This window comes from Pithys albifrons, chromosome 3, assembly GCF_047495875.1.
Source record: "Pithys albifrons albifrons isolate INPA30051 chromosome 3, PitAlb_v1, whole genome shotgun sequence".
Lineage (NCBI taxonomy): Eukaryota > Metazoa > Chordata > Aves > Passeriformes > Thamnophilidae > Pithys > Pithys albifrons.
In genome coordinates, this window is record NC_092460.1 from 26382734 (window position 1) to 26401849 (window position 19116).

General features: G+C 42.9%; 1 protein-coding gene across 3 annotated transcripts in view; it reads right to left on the minus strand.

Annotated features, from left to right (window-relative positions):
* The window catches only part of TBXAS1 (thromboxane A synthase 1), a 274193-nt gene that overhangs the window by 34222 nt on the left and 220855 nt on the right, over positions 1-19116 (minus strand). The window lies entirely within an intron of this gene.

Consider the following 19116-nt stretch of genomic DNA (forward strand, 5'->3'; position numbering starts at 1 on the left):
AGTCTTTCTCCATTGCAAACTACCTGGGCTCTTCCTGTGCAAGTTTTAGCTCTGGCTAGTTTAGGGAGTGAAAAAGCAGATCAGGGAATTAAATTCAGCACACTCACCAGCAGAGGATCTGAGTGGGCAGACATCCAATGGTGGACAAAGAGGCAGCACACACTCTGCACCCAGGGTCAGGACATACCCCTACCACTACAGCAGCACAGCCCCAGAGAAAGTGCTAGGTTCTCATAAACAGTGTAATGAATCTCATCTAGGGGACAGACAGCATGATGAACAGAAAAAGCTACTTCCTCACAGTCCTATTTTTGCCCATGGTTGTGCTGCTGCTGAGCAGGCCTGCTGGCTCTGATAGTTCAAACCTAAATGGTGGGTTTGAACTTGGCAAGTCCTGAAGGTGCCCTCAATCAGACCAGGCAGTGGGCTCAACACCAGTGCTGGATGGCTCTTGGAGAGCACAGGGCTGCTCCGCATGGCACCTGGCTGCCTCTGCTTAAAGCAGGGCAGTTTGGAGTGATGGGGACTGTGAATGGAAAAGGGTCAGCCCTTCCTTTTTCACTACCCTCTCTTCTCTTCTGGTCCTTTAGCCTTCTCCATGAACTGTTAACAACACTCACAGACCCTGCTCAGTGACTGAAACTGCTGCAGCAGAAAGATTGAATGAGACAGGGAAAAATTGCTTTTGCAAATTCAAATACCCAACTTTTAATAATATAAACAGCTTGCCTTGCTGAAGCAGCAAAGACGGGCATTGATGGGTATGTCTACTTCTATTTCACAGAGGAATTAAAAGATCACTGGCATCAGCCTTAGAACAGATGACCATCTCTTTGTTTGTGCTGCTGCGGCTGATACTGTGGGCACCAAGCAGCTGGGACCGAGCTCTGGGGGTTCAGACCTGCTCAGTCTGTAAGCTTGTCTCACCTGAATGAACCCCTGAGCCTCCAGATCATTAAACATTGATAATTCTGCATGAATACATCATTTTTTTACTCCCACCATGGAGTGGGCTCTTATCTTGGGGAAGGTGAGGTCCACCCCCACCAGAACATTGCAAATTAGACTAAAATCTTTGTAAGCCCCATTTTCCCCCTTGTGCTGAGGAGGGGCACTGCCCCTGGTAGCACCCAGCCTGGCACTACAAGAATGGGAAGGGTGCAGGACCAGCAGAGCAGCCCACAGCAGGGTTTTCCCTGACCACTTCAAGCTCATAAGGCAACCTATGGCAACATGGGCTGAGCATGAGCATGGCACATTGCAAAACCTTACAAGGTCCTTTAAAAGGCATTTTTTTCTGTTTGCTAGCACATTACAACAAACTATTCTCATCTTGTTTACACTGTTTGCATAATGAATAATCTGTATGATTTGTCTTGCACAATAATGCTTTCTCAAATCTCCACTGTATTATTTGTACATGCATACAAGCATAAGATCTGCTACAAAATTTGCCAGTGAAATCTCCATTAGTTAAAAATATTAGAGCCACCTCTACTACCACATGGAACAAGGAAATGCATATAGGGGTTGACTCTCCCAGCTCAGCTTTAGTCCAGTGGCAAATAAAGTTATTAATACTCCAGACAGCATAAAGAGTTACATATCTATTTTTAAACACCTGTAATTATCAGTCTGCTAACTATTAGTTTGCTTCTTTAGACTTTTCCAAATAGGCTTAACTAGGACACAGATAGTATTTATTTCTCATTTAACCCCAGCTATTTCAAATGGAAAAAGGTGGCTGCAAAAGGTGACTTATTTGCAATGCCACAGTATATCAGTGTGACATTCTGATTTAATACAGCGATTATACGGCAGGTATGCTTTATTATGCTCTGGCCATTTCATGACACTTGTAATTACAGAATTAATAGTGTTGATGTTAAGAATTAGAAATAAACAATAGTTCATTTAATGATTGATATTCACTGAAAACAAGATTATCTTTAATGTAGTTGAGTAATTAGTTATTGATGAATGACTCGTGATTAATTACAATATACCTGTCTTAGCAGGATTTTAAAGATGCAGTATTCATTATTTCCAATGGCAATGAAATGAGGAATATGCAACTTTTAAAACATCATGATTTCAATACTATGATTTTTAGAAGTAGTTAAAGGATCTCAAAAACCTTCCTAATACATTAAAATCAAAGCCTGCCTCAGCAGAAATGGTTGCCCTCTGCTTCTGGGCTATACATCCCTCTTCACTGTGAATCCTCTCAGCCTGAGGCTTTGGGACAGGGTGTCAAGTGGTGCAAATCAGCATAGCTTCTTTGAAGCCAGTGACACATAGAGAAAAAAATTGAATTTAATTGGGCATATGTAGAGGTCACTGAGATTATTTACACTTTGCAAAGAACTCGGATGCTGAAATTGTGGGTTCAATGGAAAAATACCAGATAAATAGTTAATGGTTGTCATCTAATTGATCAACAATGGATGCATAAGGATTGATTTATATGACATTACATCGCAGTATCACATCTAAGTTAATAATATCCAGGAAGGGCATAAGGAATTGACCACGCTTATGCACGTCAACATCTTATGAAGATAGATGTTGCTAAAACACTGACTAGGTTTTATCCCTGTTGCTTTTATTTATGCTTGCAAAAGGAACTATGAAGGGACTCCGAAACTAAACAAACTGTCCAGAAGTGTTTTCAGGCTTCCTGATGCTACATGCACTTTCTTTCTTAAGACATCCATTCCTTCATTTGGCTTGATAATCCGTGTCCTCAGTCTTAATAGTCCTTGACCAGCCCAAAGACCTCAGTATGTTTTCATAAAAGGGGATGAGAAATGCCAAATTCATCACCACACAGATTTTACCACTGACAGCAGAGCAGTTCATTCATTCAGCACTAATCATCACTGGTTTTCTGTCTGCATTCAAGAATGCAATGAGTGATGGGATCTCTCCCAAGAATACAAGAAAGTATCAACTAGGTGGAAAATAAAGGTACAAATACTATAGGTTTCCCAAAGCACTTCATGTGGCCAAAAAAAATCCCGAGGCAGTTGATTCAAAACCTCCCCTAAAACTCTTTTGTTCTGCATGCCTCTGCAAGATAATTTTTCCTTATGGAGCCTGCTCTAGTCCGTATGTTTGGATGGAAAATATTTCACTAGGCTCCTTTCTTTCCCCCCACTTCCAAATCCTAATTCAGAGGCGTACCTTGTCCCTTCCATACCCTCTCCTCCCCAGAGTATAATTTAAAAAGAAAAAAAAAGAAAATGTAATTTACAAGGTGGAAGTAATATAACAAATGATGCCTTATGGGGAACCCCCACTGCTCTAATAAAGAACTAGTAGGATCTTGGGATCATTTCTTGTTGGGGAGGGTTAATGGAGGCTCTGCTCCTTTGCATCACTGTATTAAGCTTGACATTTTTAAAGGAGAAAACACTCACCATTACAACATAAAAAGGCTTTCCCTACAGCACTGCCTATATGTACCACTTCTCTTAAGATGCAAAAGCTAAAGCATGGGAAGCTATAAACCACTCTGCAGTCACTGCCAGCAGACAAATGACTTTCCTTAGGGAAAGCCAGAGACTGCTGCAAGAGTTAAACCAAACAGTTAAGATTATACAATTCACTTCATTTTACCCTAGGAAACTGAAACTCCCTTTCCCTCTACTCCTGCTCCCCTTAAATTAAGTTCAATCCACTCATATAAAAAAGCCACAATACAATATCCTTAAGGAAAATGTACTGCAACTGTGATGTGCACTGTTCTATCTGAAGACACTGGAGGTCAAGGCTCTACTGAAAGAGCAACCAAACAACACAATGGCCTGGAGACTTTAAACAAGAATCCTTTGCAGCAGCTGCCTATGGGAACTCAAGGGAAAACTTGTGTAAACTGATGGCTTTGGGGAAGTAACTCTGGATTTTGTGATGGCCAGAATCAACCATTGCCTAAGGGAGCATCCTGAGAAATTAAATCTTCAGAAAAATTAGCACTTGGCAAAGGCCTCCTTTTTATGACTTCCACTGACATGGTAAGCTGTGAATATATAATTTTTTTCTCTAGTTTAGAAAGATTTCACTCACTATTATAAGGTTAATTTGAAAATGAAAACTATTAAAAAGATACCTGCACTCACCGATGTACTAATAACAGCTTGATCATTAAGATGAGTCTTATTTAACAAATAACTTGCTACTGCCAGGACTTCAGATCTTGATCTCTCTCTTTCTTTCTTTCTTCCTGTGATACATTATAATTGAAGCTAGTGATGTTTTAATAGGGATTTCAAGGTCTAGGACACATTCTCTGATCCACAACATGTTGGTGCTGTGTGGAGAAGGAGTTTTGTGGATCTTTTCAAATGAGATTCCAAGGGTCTGCTTCCATGTGAAGGCATGTGCTATGATGCCCCAAGATGTCTTCCTGGGTTCTTAAGAAAGAGATGTAAAAGTCTAAGATTGTATGTTGCCTTCATGCAATTTCTTTTCTCAGAACGGGCAGTGGACTCATTTCAGTAGCCCATGCTCACTTGGGTGCACCACAGCAGCTGCTGGCAGCAGCTTTATGAGCCAGTGCTGCCCTGTGGTAGCACATGGGGCAGGTCAGGGGATGGCTGGGGCAGAGGCACACTGTGCCTCGTGCATGTGTCTGAGCTGGATGGAGCTACGGCTTCCATGGCTCGGCACCACCTTTAACTGCAAACTGCCAGCCCCTCTGATCCTGACAGCAGATCTGCTCAGGTATTTCCACTCCACTCATTCAGTCCAAAATCCTTACTATTTTACAGTGAAGACTTACACTAAATTAAAATTTCCTCATGCTAGATAGGGTCATTTTGACTGAGGCAGGTGTGGGAGGCAACTATGCAGGCTTGTAGATTTAAAGGGAATGTAAATTATGGTGCAGGCAAAAGGTTGGTTGACCAACCACTGCTGTCCTGCATTCAGCTCACTTGCATCTTGAGAACTACATAACCATAGCCAGAAGCCTGGGTGGTGACCTCAGGAAATATCCAAGCTCCAAGGCCACAGAAGGGATGCTGGGAACCTGACTATTTACTTAGGGTCTTCATCAGTTCAATATTGTTCTACTGCAGGCCAGTGGTCTATCCATCTTCTTTTGCTGTACTAGGAAAAGAATCAACATCTCTAACAGCAATATACAATCTCAAATCCATACTGTTTTGTCAGTTTAAGTACACACTGTAAGCTTTTTTTGAATCTATGCCCTATTAGGCTTTTTGAACACTGTATGCTCCAATAAAATCCAGATCTAGGGTGGAAATTCTCAGTGGTACTGTAGCAATAATCACAGGAATAAGGATTGCGGCGACATTCCCTCAGGAAGCCTGCTTTGCTCTCTAGTTCCCATGCAGCAGGGATGTGTAAATTATTAAAATGTACTGTGCAGGAAGAGAAGGCTTCTATGAAAATAAGTACAATTGTTATTTAAGAAGAGAAGGAAATAATGAAGAAGGAGCTTTTCAAAACACATCCTCAATTTTTCCACAAAGCAACAAGTGGAATTGTACTAAACATTTGTTACTGTGAAAGTCTGTTCTGCCTGTTTTTTCTTAATCAGAAACAGCAGAAACAGGGATAGTTTGAGGGATTTACAAGCAGAAGAGATTTAAAATATGACAGAAACCAAGAACCTGTTCACTTATTTTACTAGCAGAAAATTCTTTAAATTTTCGAAGTTCGTTTTACTGGGACTCACACCCATGATATACATTTCTCTGCTTGTTCTGGCACGCTAGAGAAAAACAGAGAATTACAACTGACCTGGCACAAACCTTCAAACCAAGCCTGTGACAGGATTTACAAAGCTAAACCTGTTAGCAGGTGAAATTAAAGCAAACCAGCAAGTGGAAGTAAATGATGTAAGAGAATTATGTTTAATTTGGGGAGGTAGAACAAAACTTCAATTGCTGTGTTGTTGCCTTTAAAATAATGCGGAATGGATTCAGAATTCTAAATGGAAGAAAAAAAATCTGCCAGCAGCAGCTGCACTTTACACTTGAGTAGTCACATGGGGAAACCAGGGGCAGGTCCTCAGCCAGGGTAAATTGCCTTAGCTCTGAATGGGACCTGAATTCAGTGGGAGTCTGTCTGTTAACCGACTTCAATGAGCTGTGAATTAGACCCAAGAGTGCCAGGTTTCCACAATTTCAGAATGCTCTCTTCCTCATCAAAATGTACTTACTACTGACAGCAACCAATGTTAACCTAATGAACAAAGAAGTTCATTACTGACAAAAAGTGCTAATGCATTTTTTTGTACCACTCATGACAAAATCATCTTTGAAGAAAGTAGGGCAAGATCCTCACCCCTGGCTGGCTTGGACAAGTTCCTCATCCAAACACTATGAAAGATCTCCAAAAACTGCCTTGCAAGCCTAAATGCAAGTGCTACCTTGGGCTGGGGAAATTTGTGAAACATCAATGCTGAGAAGACTTTTTCTGGCACTTTTATCAAGATCCTGCTTTCAGTTAGATTTTCTAAGCCTCTCAATATTAAAAGAGGTGTAGTCCTTGCCCTAGGGAAGATGACATAAGGACAAGGTGTCAAAAGGATGTTTTGGGTATTTTTTAGCTTATAGTTTTTAAAGACATTTTGATCCCATCTCCATTTTTCTGAAAACTACACCGAGCTTCTTAGACTAAGTCTGTACTGCAGCCAAGGCCACTAATGTGGACATACCTGCTGAGCCAGCTTTGAGCAATGGAAACTAAACCAGAAGCAGAAAGATCAGTGAGAGCTGAACTAGATCAGGGCTCAGATAATTAACTTGTCCTGCCATCCTTATCATGGTTACCTCACTAACCAAAAGCAGCAGCCATTCTATCACACATATGAAGTGTATGACCAGCATCTTTTTGTGTCTGGGGTTGGTAACCCTCTGAATGCTCCTCAGTTTTGCTTGTCCTGTAGGCTGCTAACTTCTCATAGCAGAGAGAGATGTTCTGCCGGTAATCAAGAGTTATTTTGCTTCCTCTCAACACACTCCACATGCAGCCATCACAGGAGCAGCAGCAAGACCCCACTGGCTTGTTTAGCAATACAGGGAGTCACTCATTCATCTTCAGGGAAAGAGACCAAAGAGGACATTTTGAAAGGTAAAACAAGTATACAGGTGCCCAGTTTCCTCTAAGGAACTGTGAGAGCTGGGCTAGAACATTTCAGGGGAATATTTTTTCAAGGCACAAATGCCTGTTTGCTTACCCAACTACCACTTCAGCCTTGAAGAAGTAGCTGGTAAAATGTCTGGCCTGAATCTTTTCTGTCCAGTATCCTGCCAAATTAGTTGTACTTTTACAAACTGAGCATAAAATGCACCCTGAGGTGTTTACCTCCGAGCTGCATAAGAAGGAGTACACAAAAGACATACTCCCGGTCATCAGGCTCACCAGTTCCTGAATGGATGATGAGTGATAACAGAAAGCTGAAAGTGAATCTGAAGAAGAGCTTGAGTCACCTCAGGAGAACTCAATTCAAACTTCCCCTGACTGCAAAGTAAGGAAGGATTGTTGCACCTAGACACATCCTTCAGCTCTCCAACACGCTTTCAGTATGCAGCACACCACAGGCAAAAGTGAGGAACAATAGCATTGCACCACACACACCACACCCAGAAGCTGAAGCCACCTTTGAGACACCACCAGCCATATTTTTGGCTTGTGTACCAACAATTAAGAATGAAAGATAGGACTCTTAAATACAAAACAAACTCAAATTTTACCTCAACCCTCCCAACACCAAACCCTTAACCAGCACTGGAAGTATTAAGTGTTAATTGCTCTTCAGTTTCAAGACCTCAGCCTCCAGGGAGCATTACATTAGAAGATAATTCTGGCTACCATTTCACAGCACTATGCCAAGGAAGAAACCTCCATAACCTGCCATAAACAAAGACAGAAATATAGTATTGCTGTAAATACCATCACGTCTCTGACAAAATCATAGTGACAGGCACTCTGGTCTGCTGCAGTTTACAGTTGCATGAAATGGGGATGTGAGTAGGGTACAGCGACAAATAACAGGTATATATTTCAAAACAGAGAAACCCACTATTTGTAAGAAAAATGCAGGCAGCAGAACTGAAAGGCAAAATGTATTGATGGAATCTTAAGTCTCTGGGTGTTGATCTTATTATGCTAGATAATTACTTTATCCCCTTATCCACAATGCCATGTTTACTTAGCAGGCATTAAAAAAGGAGGGGAGGAAAAAGGGTAAAAGAACAAAACCTACAATGACTGAAGCTAAATTTATACACACAACAGAGACAGATAAAGCATCCCAAGGGACCTTATCAGTTTTACACAATAACCAACAGGCTGTTTCCTGTATATAGCAGCTTAAGGTCGGCGGATGTTTATTAGAGGCAGAGGGGAAAGGAAATGCAGTATCTTTGACTGACACAGCATGGATATATGAGAAGTGCTATTTATGCTTTTGCCTTGAATAAGAACCACAGTGACTCATAGCTGTCTTATACTTAATATTCCCATTAGTGCTCCAGGAAAGCTGAGCAACACTGTCCCAAAAATGTGGGGCTTGTTTACTGTGCCTGACAAGACATACTAGAGGGTGGGAAGAATTTAGGCTTCTTCAATCCATTACCATCCCTTAGTTAAGAACTGCTGGGATAGATCAGCCTCTTTTCACCCCCTTTGATTTTTTAAAAAGAGACATTAATTATTAAACATTTGTATGGTGTCCAGGGGGAATCCAGTCTAGGTTTGAGGCCACACTAAATACAGCTCCGTGGTATGCTAGGGAAATCGTCTGTCTGTGTGCTAATTCTTTTCATTCCTGGAAGCCCTGTAGAAACATGAGAAGAGAGGCAGGCATTTGGTCCACGGTTTTTCTATGAATCAAGCTAATACATTATTGAATTGGGAGTTTTAGAAACACAACAGGCATGGGGGACAGGGATATCTTGTTTAAGCACAGCTCTCCCTGCTATCTGGCTACGATGAAAAGCTTAAACCAGAGGTGGGACAGCAAGATGACGCAATTGGGAATATACTGAGTATTTAATGGAGATCCTTCCCCAGAGAGGCAAATAGACACTCAGTTGCTGTCACCATGCTGTGGTGAGCTCCAGGAGGTCTGTAGAGCTCCATCAGCACAATTTGCCTCTGCACTGAGCCTGGGGTGCAGCCATGAGTGTAACATTTCAGACTCAGAGAGGTAACAAAGCACATGATGCTTCATGTCTCATGAGGAAACTAAGCATATTGAGAACCACCTTGGAAAAATAAAGCAACTTGCTTCTTGGTTGGAAGAGGAGAGATGAGAAAGTGTCTGCTGAAAACTTTGAAACTAAAGAAATAATATTTTATTTTAGGGAACATGAACTATGCTGTCGTATGTAACAAAATGTTTCCTTTGCTCTCCCCTCCACTCTAAGACAATAGAACACAGTAACACTTCTCTTACTTCATCTTTGAAACAGCAATTGTTTTCCACAGTGCTGTACAGAAAAATAAAGAGGTCACAGTGCTCTCAGGACTTTACCTGCCTTGGCAGAGATGATTTCTTTTACGACTCCATGCAGAATGGATATAGTCCCTGAGGTCAATGGCACAGAATTTGCTCATTCCCGAAAGCCTCAAGAGCAACACAATGATGAAGGCAGGAAGCAGGGTGAAATGGAACAACTACTCTTTTCCCATACCTTCAGGACTACAGTCTTATTCAAGTGCCTAAATGGAGAAAAACTTTCAGAGGCATCAAGTGCCATTAGGCACGTACCTTTCTTGCTCTTCCCCACAAGCTGGACAATATCTGGGTAAAATGGTAGCAGGATGGAGCTTCAGGCCAGCTTGGAAGCAGCAGCAGGGTCCACAAATACTTGATCCAGCGATCAAGTACTCCTAGAGGCCCTGACACCACATATGCCCTGGCAAGTCCCTCTAGATTGAAGCCTCTGGTGGCTTGTCCCCATCTGGATGTCAAGCACCCACCAAAGCTTCACTGCTCTCTTCAGTTGGACAGTGGGGGGAAATATAATGAAAGGCTTGAGGATCAAGATAACGAGAGAGAGGGATCACAGGCAAAGACTCAGCTTGGGAATACTAATTGAATTTAATACTAATCAAATCAAGGTAGGATAATGATACATAAAACCAAATCTTAAAAACACCTTCCCCCCCATCCCTTCCTTCTTCCTGGGCTCAATACTCTAGAGTTCCCTACCTCTTACCTCCTAACAGTGGTGCAGGGAGACAGGGAATGGGGATTACAGTTGGTTCATCACATGTTTCTGCCACTCCTTCCTCCTCAGGGGGAGGACTCCTCATACTTTTTCCCTGCACTCCAGCATGGGGTCCCTCCCATGGGAGACAATTCTCCATGAACTTCCCACAGGCTGCAGTTCTTCACAAACTGCTCCAGTGTGGGTCCCTTCCATGGGCTGCAGTCCTTTGGGAACAGGAACATGGGTCCCCCATGGAGTCACAAGTCTTGCCAGCAAACCTGCTCCAGCATGTACTCTTGTCATCATGGGTCCACAGGTCCTGCCAGGAGCCTTTTCCAGCTCAGGCTTCCTTTGGGCACATTCACCTGCTCTGACATTGTGTCCTCCACAGGCTGTAGGGGGGTCTCTGCTCCCCCCTGGACTTCCACAGGCTGCAGGGACACAGCTGCCTCACCATGGTCTTAACCACAGGCTACAGGGGAGTTTCTGCTCTGGTGCCTGGAGCACCTCCTGCTTCTCTTTCTTCACTGACTTGGGTGTCTGCAAGCTGTTTCTATCTCTATTCTCTCTCCTCTTGTCTGACTGCTCCTTCTACTGCACAAGCTTCCCCCCCCTCCCCTTTCTTCTTAACTGTGTTATACCTGAGGCAGTATCATCATCACTGGACTCCATCTTGGAGCCAACTGACATAGTCTCTCTTGTACATGGGTGAAACTTCCAGCAGCTTTGCACAGAAGCCACCGCTGTAGTCCCCCACACTACCAAAAACTTGCCATGCAAAACCAGTACCAAGCCCCATCTCTATACTAGTGTCCTGCTCAGACACCTCTCTGAAATTTAGGCAAGTATTTGTACCACAGAAAGTCAGCAAGCAAACTTTTTGAAAAATCAATCTTTGCTTGCAGATGCCAAGCATCGAGTGGAAGCCAACTGTTCTGACAATTTTGGAAAGGGAAGGCAGGTGGAGACCTTGAACTACTGAGCAGTTAGTTTTAGCTGGACATCTCCAGACTTTCAAACAAGAGAGAAGCAATGCATGTCTCCAGCTGCATCCTAGAGCTCAGCCTTGAAGAATGCAAGTCAACCAGTAGCAACAGCACTTCTTGACCCTCACAGACCTGCTTTGAATAAAAACAGGGGTACACTGTATTGCAATGATTGAGACTGGAGATGGGAATGAGTTTCCTGTGAATCATATGGCTACAAAAAGGGTATGACATGCACAGCCTTCTGTATGGCATGAGGGAGGAAAGACAGGTGTCTCATGAATTACGAGTGAAGTGGGACAATTTAGCGAAAGTTTTAACTTAAAAAAAAAAAAAGAGGAGACCAAAAGCCATTAGATACATAACCTTGTAGTCTAATATGGCCATAAATTAACAGCTGCACTATATTATGTAAATTTATGTTAAATTATTCACTACCTGTCACCATATCTCCATTAAAAATCTGCATACTGACATTTACAAAAAATGACATCTTCTGATAATAGTTTTGCTACGTATTTCAGTGGCTGCAGTTGCCTTTTAACCATCTTGACTGCTGCTGAGGCAAACACTGCTGAAACAGGGATGCTTTAGGAGGTCTAATGAATTCATTAGTATTCACGAATTCATTCTCCAGGAGGGCACTGTCCATGTAAGCCAGCGTCCTTAGGGTAGCACACTTCTTCCTCTGGTTTCAGAACTTGCTGGAGAGGAGCCAGAGAGGATCCCACAGGTCCCTCCATCACTCCAGCTATGAGCTGAAACTGGATATCCCACAAAGAGCCTGGCTGCACCCATTCAGTGTCAAATGTGCTGGTCACTAAGCACAGCAGGGCCATGCTGAAGGGATACACAACACAGCTTGTCCTCCTTCACCTGTAAGGAATCCAGTTGTGAAAACCTGAATCAGGGCTATTCTTGAGATGAGATGCTTTATGAATCACACCTGGATTGAGATGGACCTTCAACTTTCCAGCTGTGTGACTCTGCTGACTGGAACTGATTATTCAAGTGAGATGCCTCAGCAACCCTGACTGCAGTGAGGCACAGCACACAGGGATGCATTATCCACACTTTAAATAGCATATACATTGAGTTTGGGAACTTGTGTGTGTCTCATTCTCCACAGATTCTGAAGCAGCAAGGCACATGCAGCTTCACTGCATCTTATTTTGGCATCTATATTAGAAGTGCAGCTACCTTAAGCTGTCTTTTACCCTAGCCCATAGGGACATAAAAGTCTGTGAGGGATCATTCGATCTTAGTACAGGACACAGTTCCCTCTACATGTGTCCTCCCCCACCAACTACAAAAGGAATTCATGCTGTGGGTTCACATGGGCCTCAAACAGGCTTACTGATCCCACACTGCCACTCTGCAGAGATGGTGGAACTTGAACAGCAGGCTCTGGCTGTTGGCCTCCTCCTTAAAGGTTTAGGCAAGAAATTCTGGCTCAGCCCCCCAGTCAAGAAGGGAATCTGATGGGTTTTACCATGCATTTGCTAGCTGACATCTCACATCCAGTTTAAGCACAAACAGATCTGCACACACAGAGAGCTATTTGCTACAGGCGACTCTGATTAACTGATAAACTTTGGAGTAAGCCAAGGACGAGGAAGAACTCTGAAGTTCACTGAGAAATGGTGAGAAATGGCAAAGAAGGTCAGCTTCTTTTGCTTCTTCCTGATAAATTCTGAGTATAAGCTCAGAAAAGAAGCAGAGGGCAAAAGATAAAAGAAATTTCAGCCACCCTCCTATTAAGCCAAAAACCATGCTCTAAATGGCTAATGTACTTCCAGGGCCACTGTCCCTAATTTGACCTTGCAGTTCTGCTCAGAAACATTAAGCCAACATATCAGAGATGGGAGAAAGGGAGAGGGGATAGATGTTAAAGAAAGAAACAAGGGAGGGAGGGGGAGAGGAGGCAGAAGAATAAACAAGCTTTTGCGACAGCAGGAAGCTCTCTCTTAATTCTGAGATAATGAAACACTTCTAAGTAGGCCCAACTGCTGAATATTACAAGAGCTATCATCTCGTGTGGATTGCATGCAGCTTTATTTTCTACTCCCCTGCATGGACTGAGTATGATTCACAGCACAGTCACAGGAAACAGTCATTACTATTTATTTGGAGTGAGATGAGTGACTGCTCTAAACAGCATCAACTGCACCTGCAATAGCACAGAGAATCTTTTTTTATTAAGCACACCCATGCCCTCTTTTTATCCCCTCCTCTTCAATATTCTCTTCACAAAGAGCATTTTATTACAGTGGTGGCTCTGTCATTCAAAAAGGAAAGCAGCAAATTTACAACGATCATTAGAGAAAATGCAGAAGCATGGCAGCAAACACTGGCTTCACCACTTTGTGTGCACAGAAGCATCCTCACACCGTGCACATGCCACACAAACAGGCTGCACACAAAGAGAAAGAGACAATTCATAAAGTATAGCCCCACACAATTATAGCATAATTCCCTGGCTGTGGGTGAGCCTTCTCCCCCCCATTTGGTACTTTTGCTGCAGCTGGAACATGTCAGAACACCCTGAACTCACTCTGCTCCAAACAGCCCTAAAAAACAGCTCGTCTTCTTCAACCCCTGAGCAGCTTCTCTGTTTTCTTTACAAGACACTGCTCACAATTTTGCTGCAGCAATTTATCTCTGGCTGCACAGAGAGGTGAGCAGCCAGCTCCCTAGCCTGCTGCTGCTCTTTCTCCTGCAGTACTTTAGCAGCTGATGTTGAAGCCTCCCTGGCCTTCAAATACTGTATCTATGAGGTGACAGAGCCTCAGCAAATTCCCACAATACTCTTTAGCGGTCTCTGCTGATGAAGGTACTCTTTTAGACTGCTATTTTGAATTTAACACACAGTTGTAGAGAATACAGAGTGTTGAAAGCACAGACCTCTCTCTCATCTATAGCCATTATTGCCCAAGTGGATGCACCTGATCTCCTTACCAAAAATGTCCTTGCTGACAAAATTCTCTTAAAATGGCACAGCTCAGTTTTCTGCCAGTTTCAGGCCAGCAGTGAGAAGTTAAGGCTATTTCCTCTACTGTAGGTATCAGTATCTCAAGCACCTGTGCCCTGTGATGCCATTAAAAGCTTCAGGAGAATAAAAGTCTGGGTTTTCTTGTTTGTCTAACAAAGTAAAGTACTTCGTAGTACAATGGATTGCTCTTGAAAACTAATACTCCTAATAGAAGCAAACAGACACATAGACAGGATTGTTTAACCCATATTGAATCTGGGTACTTATTTTTTGTAAATTATATATGTGATCTCTGGAGTGTGATTTCGGATCACAGCACTTATGGGAACATCCTATTTTCTTTCATATTTTCCCATGTGATCAGTCTGATGCCACATATGACTGTGACAAAGAAAGCTTTCTCACCAAACTGGGAGAAGGTCAGAGTCCAGCACCCCCATGGACGAAGAGTCATGATGAGACTAAAAGTTACAAAGGAGGGCATGAAGGAAGTAGAGAGCTTGGAAGTGAGGACAGATAACAGAAGGAAGAAGGGGGAGCAATGACTTTTTGGTGACCTGTACTCTGTTTATAGTACAGCAGTGTGATAATCACCTGTATATCCACACACAGACACTAAAGCAATTGGTATAGATAAAGAAATGGGGTGAGGAGAAAGCAAATAAGCAGAGTTAATACATAAACCACTAAATACTCCTTTTGACCTAGCCATTACACTGTATGCCGTGTACTTTTCCCAAACTGGTTTTTAAAAAAATCTCTTAATACTGCTTGTCCTATCATCACCTACCAACAGACTACTACAAGACAACTTAATTTCCACCTTGGGTTTTAGCAACTGCTGTCACTGCCCTGTGAGAGCAGCACAACTCTCATCTCTTCTACCAGACTGAGAGTTCTGCTCCACCATCCACAGCAACAGACTTTGCCAACAAGAACTGGTTTCATTGTTGCAGGAGTATGTAGAAAAGTAGAATCAACCAGTATCATATCAGGCAGTGAGAAATACATCATACTCAGCATTAGGTCTTTTCCTGATTCCAAAGAGAACATTTTAAATCCCAAGGCAGGAGGATCATCACAGGCAGTCCAAGTTATGGTACAATTTGCCTTGCAATAGACATTAGCTCACTTGGTGCTGCTGCCAAACTCTGAGCACTTCTTTTGCCTTTGATACCCATTAGTCAAGCAATAGCTAGGGAGAGATGCTCCCTCTGGTTACAGCATTGTAAACCCCTGAGCTGACAAGGTTGTTCCATACTTACACTTCTAGAACTGAGAGGTAAGTCTTATATTTTATTTTGGGTTTGCAGCTGGAGGTGGCTGTGGGAATAGCCTCACAGAGAGGAGTACCACAAGGCTGTCTGTGCTCACAGGGCTGCGTGGAGGGGAACTAGCTGTGACCTACCTGGGGAAGGAGCTGCCCCACATCCTCAGTCCTGGAAGCTTCCCAGGGGACAGGTCACTGTCATGCCACCATGGTGAGGGCTCAAGTATCCATTGCACATGCCGTTGCTCTCAGAGTCTTCTATTCTCAGTACCGTCAGGGCAGAACCTTCCCTATCAAATATTTTAAGTAAAGGCCAGGATTTGAGACAGAAAGTCTTTCTTGACATGTGAATTCTCAGCCCATGAGCAAAAGATTCATGGGTTCCCCCTTACTCCTGGTGTTTAAATTATGAATTAACAATTTCTAGAAAGCAATTCATAAAAGGGCAGATTTTCAAAACTACCAGCTTGTAAATGAAGAAGAGCTGATTCTCTGACAACTATTCTAACAGAGTTTCACATTATTTGTTTTATGCTTCCTAAATATCTGTTCCTAGCCTAAGTCCCAGCAGGAAGAGATGCCAGGGGAGTTTAAATACATTCCACCTGTGGAGAACATTTAAGGAAAAGGGGTCTGAAAAAAGCCCCACAACTTGGTATAAAAAGAAAAAAAAAAACTAAAACAATAATCTGAATAAAGCAATTATATAAACATACTGTGTCTCCTAACCATAGGTTTAAAACATTATCTTCTTACAAGTCTCAAGGCAAATAGCCAAATTTTTTTCCGAAGCAAGCAGAGAATTTATACCATCAATTTACAACAGATATTCAGCATTCAGGCCTATGGCTTAAGTAAATAATTATGAGAAGTGGCATTTTAAAGGGTTTTGGTGCTTTGATTTAGTTTTTTTTCTCTTTCACGTGAACTTGACACACCTCATGCTGTGGTGAAAATCCTTGTGATTCAGGACAGGTTTTATTTAGACATGAGCTATGGTTAGTGTTTCAAGGGATTAACACATGCCCTGTGCTCTGCCGGCTGGGTTGCCTGTGTGTGCACACACTCACTGCACACACATTCACCTGGTCCCCAGCAGATGCTGAGGCTCATCTCACCCCGGCCAGGAGGGTGGGCAGGAGTCGAGGACATGCACAGCACATGTGAAAGGGAGACTTACTGATCCGCTGCCATGACACAGGAACCTGCTTTCCTCAGCACAATTGTGAAGGAGATGGAAAGAAAACTGCAGGCAGCCTCCTCCAGGTATAATTTTTTAAATCTGGAAAACCCATCTAGCTGAAATATCTTTCTCTGCAGGAATAGGGCAAATGATTCTTGTGCATTCAGCTGGGACACCTGAATGGTGGACTAGGCAGGGGAGGAAAAATACCCAGCTCAAAGGTGAGAGGCAAAATTAGGCATTTCCACCATTCCTCCTTCTGGTATCCCTAAGTCAGCCACCTCAGTGTTCTGTAACCGGCCGTGATGAGACCCAAACTCAGCGTGCAGGGAGCAGCTCCCACAAGGGGCTGCAAAAGGAACAGTGAGCATCACTTCTCCACTGACTGTCTGGAGTTGGTGTTATGTCCTGCTGTACACAACAGAAAGACTTTCCACTAAACAAGCACTGAAATATTCAATTATTTGAAACATTCAAGTGCGACAAAATTATCAATGAAACTAATTAAGAATCTTGAGATAATAAGCACTGATCACAAAATGTTTCACTCTAGTGCCTGCCATCAGGCAGTAAGGATTTATAATATCTGTCATTTATAAAACTTACACCCTGAAGGATCTCGGTGCACTTGCAAAACATGTGCCTCCACATCCTGTTCCCCAAGGGGCCTCAAACTACTCATGCATACCCAGCAAAGGTACCCAGACTAGGGATGGGGACTTCAGATCATAATGACAAAACTGGGAGCATGTATGGCATCATAAGCAGAGAAACTGGGAAGTGCCAGTTTTGCTGTCTGCAGGGCCAGGTCCTGAGGTCTCACCCAGACCAGCTGTATCATGGGGACCCAGAAGGGCAGTCCACAGGAAAGTGAGACGAGGGCACACAGAATAGACATGGGGAGGAAGGTCATGGATTCAACAAAAACACATGGTGCCAGCATTTTATGCACTGGGATTTTTCAACAATTTAGGACAGGAAGTGAACTGGTGTCAGGCAATCGACACTGCAGATGGGTCTTTAAGCAGCCAACATGCAAATGGGTTTTGGCGAAGACATCACAACTAACAGTCTTTTTTTTGTGTGTGTGTGTGAGAAATGCCATTTTTAGGTACAGTCAGAGAAATGTTGCCTTCTGTCTGCTAACAGCAGGTGTACAGATGTCGACAGTGAGTTCAGGCAAGTGCCAGGTACTCGAGAGTTGTCACTGGGTATGTAGCTGCCTCACATCATCTCCAAGCTTTTGCAGGAGGCAGGTTTTATTTTCTGCTGAGGCTTCCAAGGAAGTGATTCTCCAGCAGACCCTGTCTTTGGACCCAACAGCTCAGCACAGCCTGGTTTTTATTTCATCTTTGTTTCTAAGTTAAGCTGTCTACACCAGGCCAACTTCTAAGTGAGGAAAATGGTGGGTCCGTGACTCACCAGCGCGGCTCCCAGTGCGCTGCCCACGAGACAGGTACAGCTAATCTGAGCTGACGCCTGGTAACTGCAACGTCTAATTTCAGACTCAAGGCACCAATTTCCCAGTCACTTTGTAGCTACACTGTGTTACCGTAACAGGCTCTCTGCACAATTATCACAACACTTACTAAGCTATTCATTTCTGAGAGAGCCAAGAAACACTGTAAATTATTTTCATTTTAAAGAAAGCAGGCATATTCATCCTCTGGAAGAAATAAATAGCAAAGTTCTTACCAATATTATGTTTATTATTAATGTCTTACAAATAATATTATCCTGTCGTTAGTATTAAAATCTCTTCGCTTCAAAAAATGTAACAAACAGGCAAGAATTTAAAACCCACATGCGTGTGTCTTTGTGGCAGTAGCGTGCATCAGGCACAGGCAGTTTGAATATTTTATAATTCATAATTTTTTTCTTAAATAATTAACTAACTTTAACTAGTGATTGTCCAGTCCTACCTCTGCTGTGGGTTTAAATGCATATTACATCTCCAAGTGTGCCTTTGGAGGCTCTGCTTCTCGCTGCTCTGAATCCAGACGGAATACATCAACAAGCCCTGCTCAATTTTTAACTTAGAGATCTGTTTCCTACCTCACGCTGCAACAAATGCAAATGCAATTCCTACAGTTTTCACCCCTGCAGAGGACTCAAACAGCTCCAGTTAAGATCTTCAGTGCTCACTGGCAGGACCAGCGTTCAGTCTAGTACCTCTTAGCACAGTGGAGAAACCTCCTCGCTCAAGCTGGTGATGTGGGTTTATTTGATCCTCTATTTGCCTCTTGCAGTCCAGAAAAGAAGAGGTTAGAGAATCCCATAGCTTGGTTTGGTTACTGTGTTGCTGATAGAAATGCACAGCTGGACCAGGAGACAAGATGTGCTGAGTTGCACCCTTTGGATAACAGACTGAAATTAAACTCTTTCTCCCATCACTGGCTTGGAAAAGGAAGTTCCCCCAAAAGCTTTGGCAAAAAATGTACCACCAAGAATGACCTGGTCTATAATTATCATCCCATAGCATAATCCAGTGT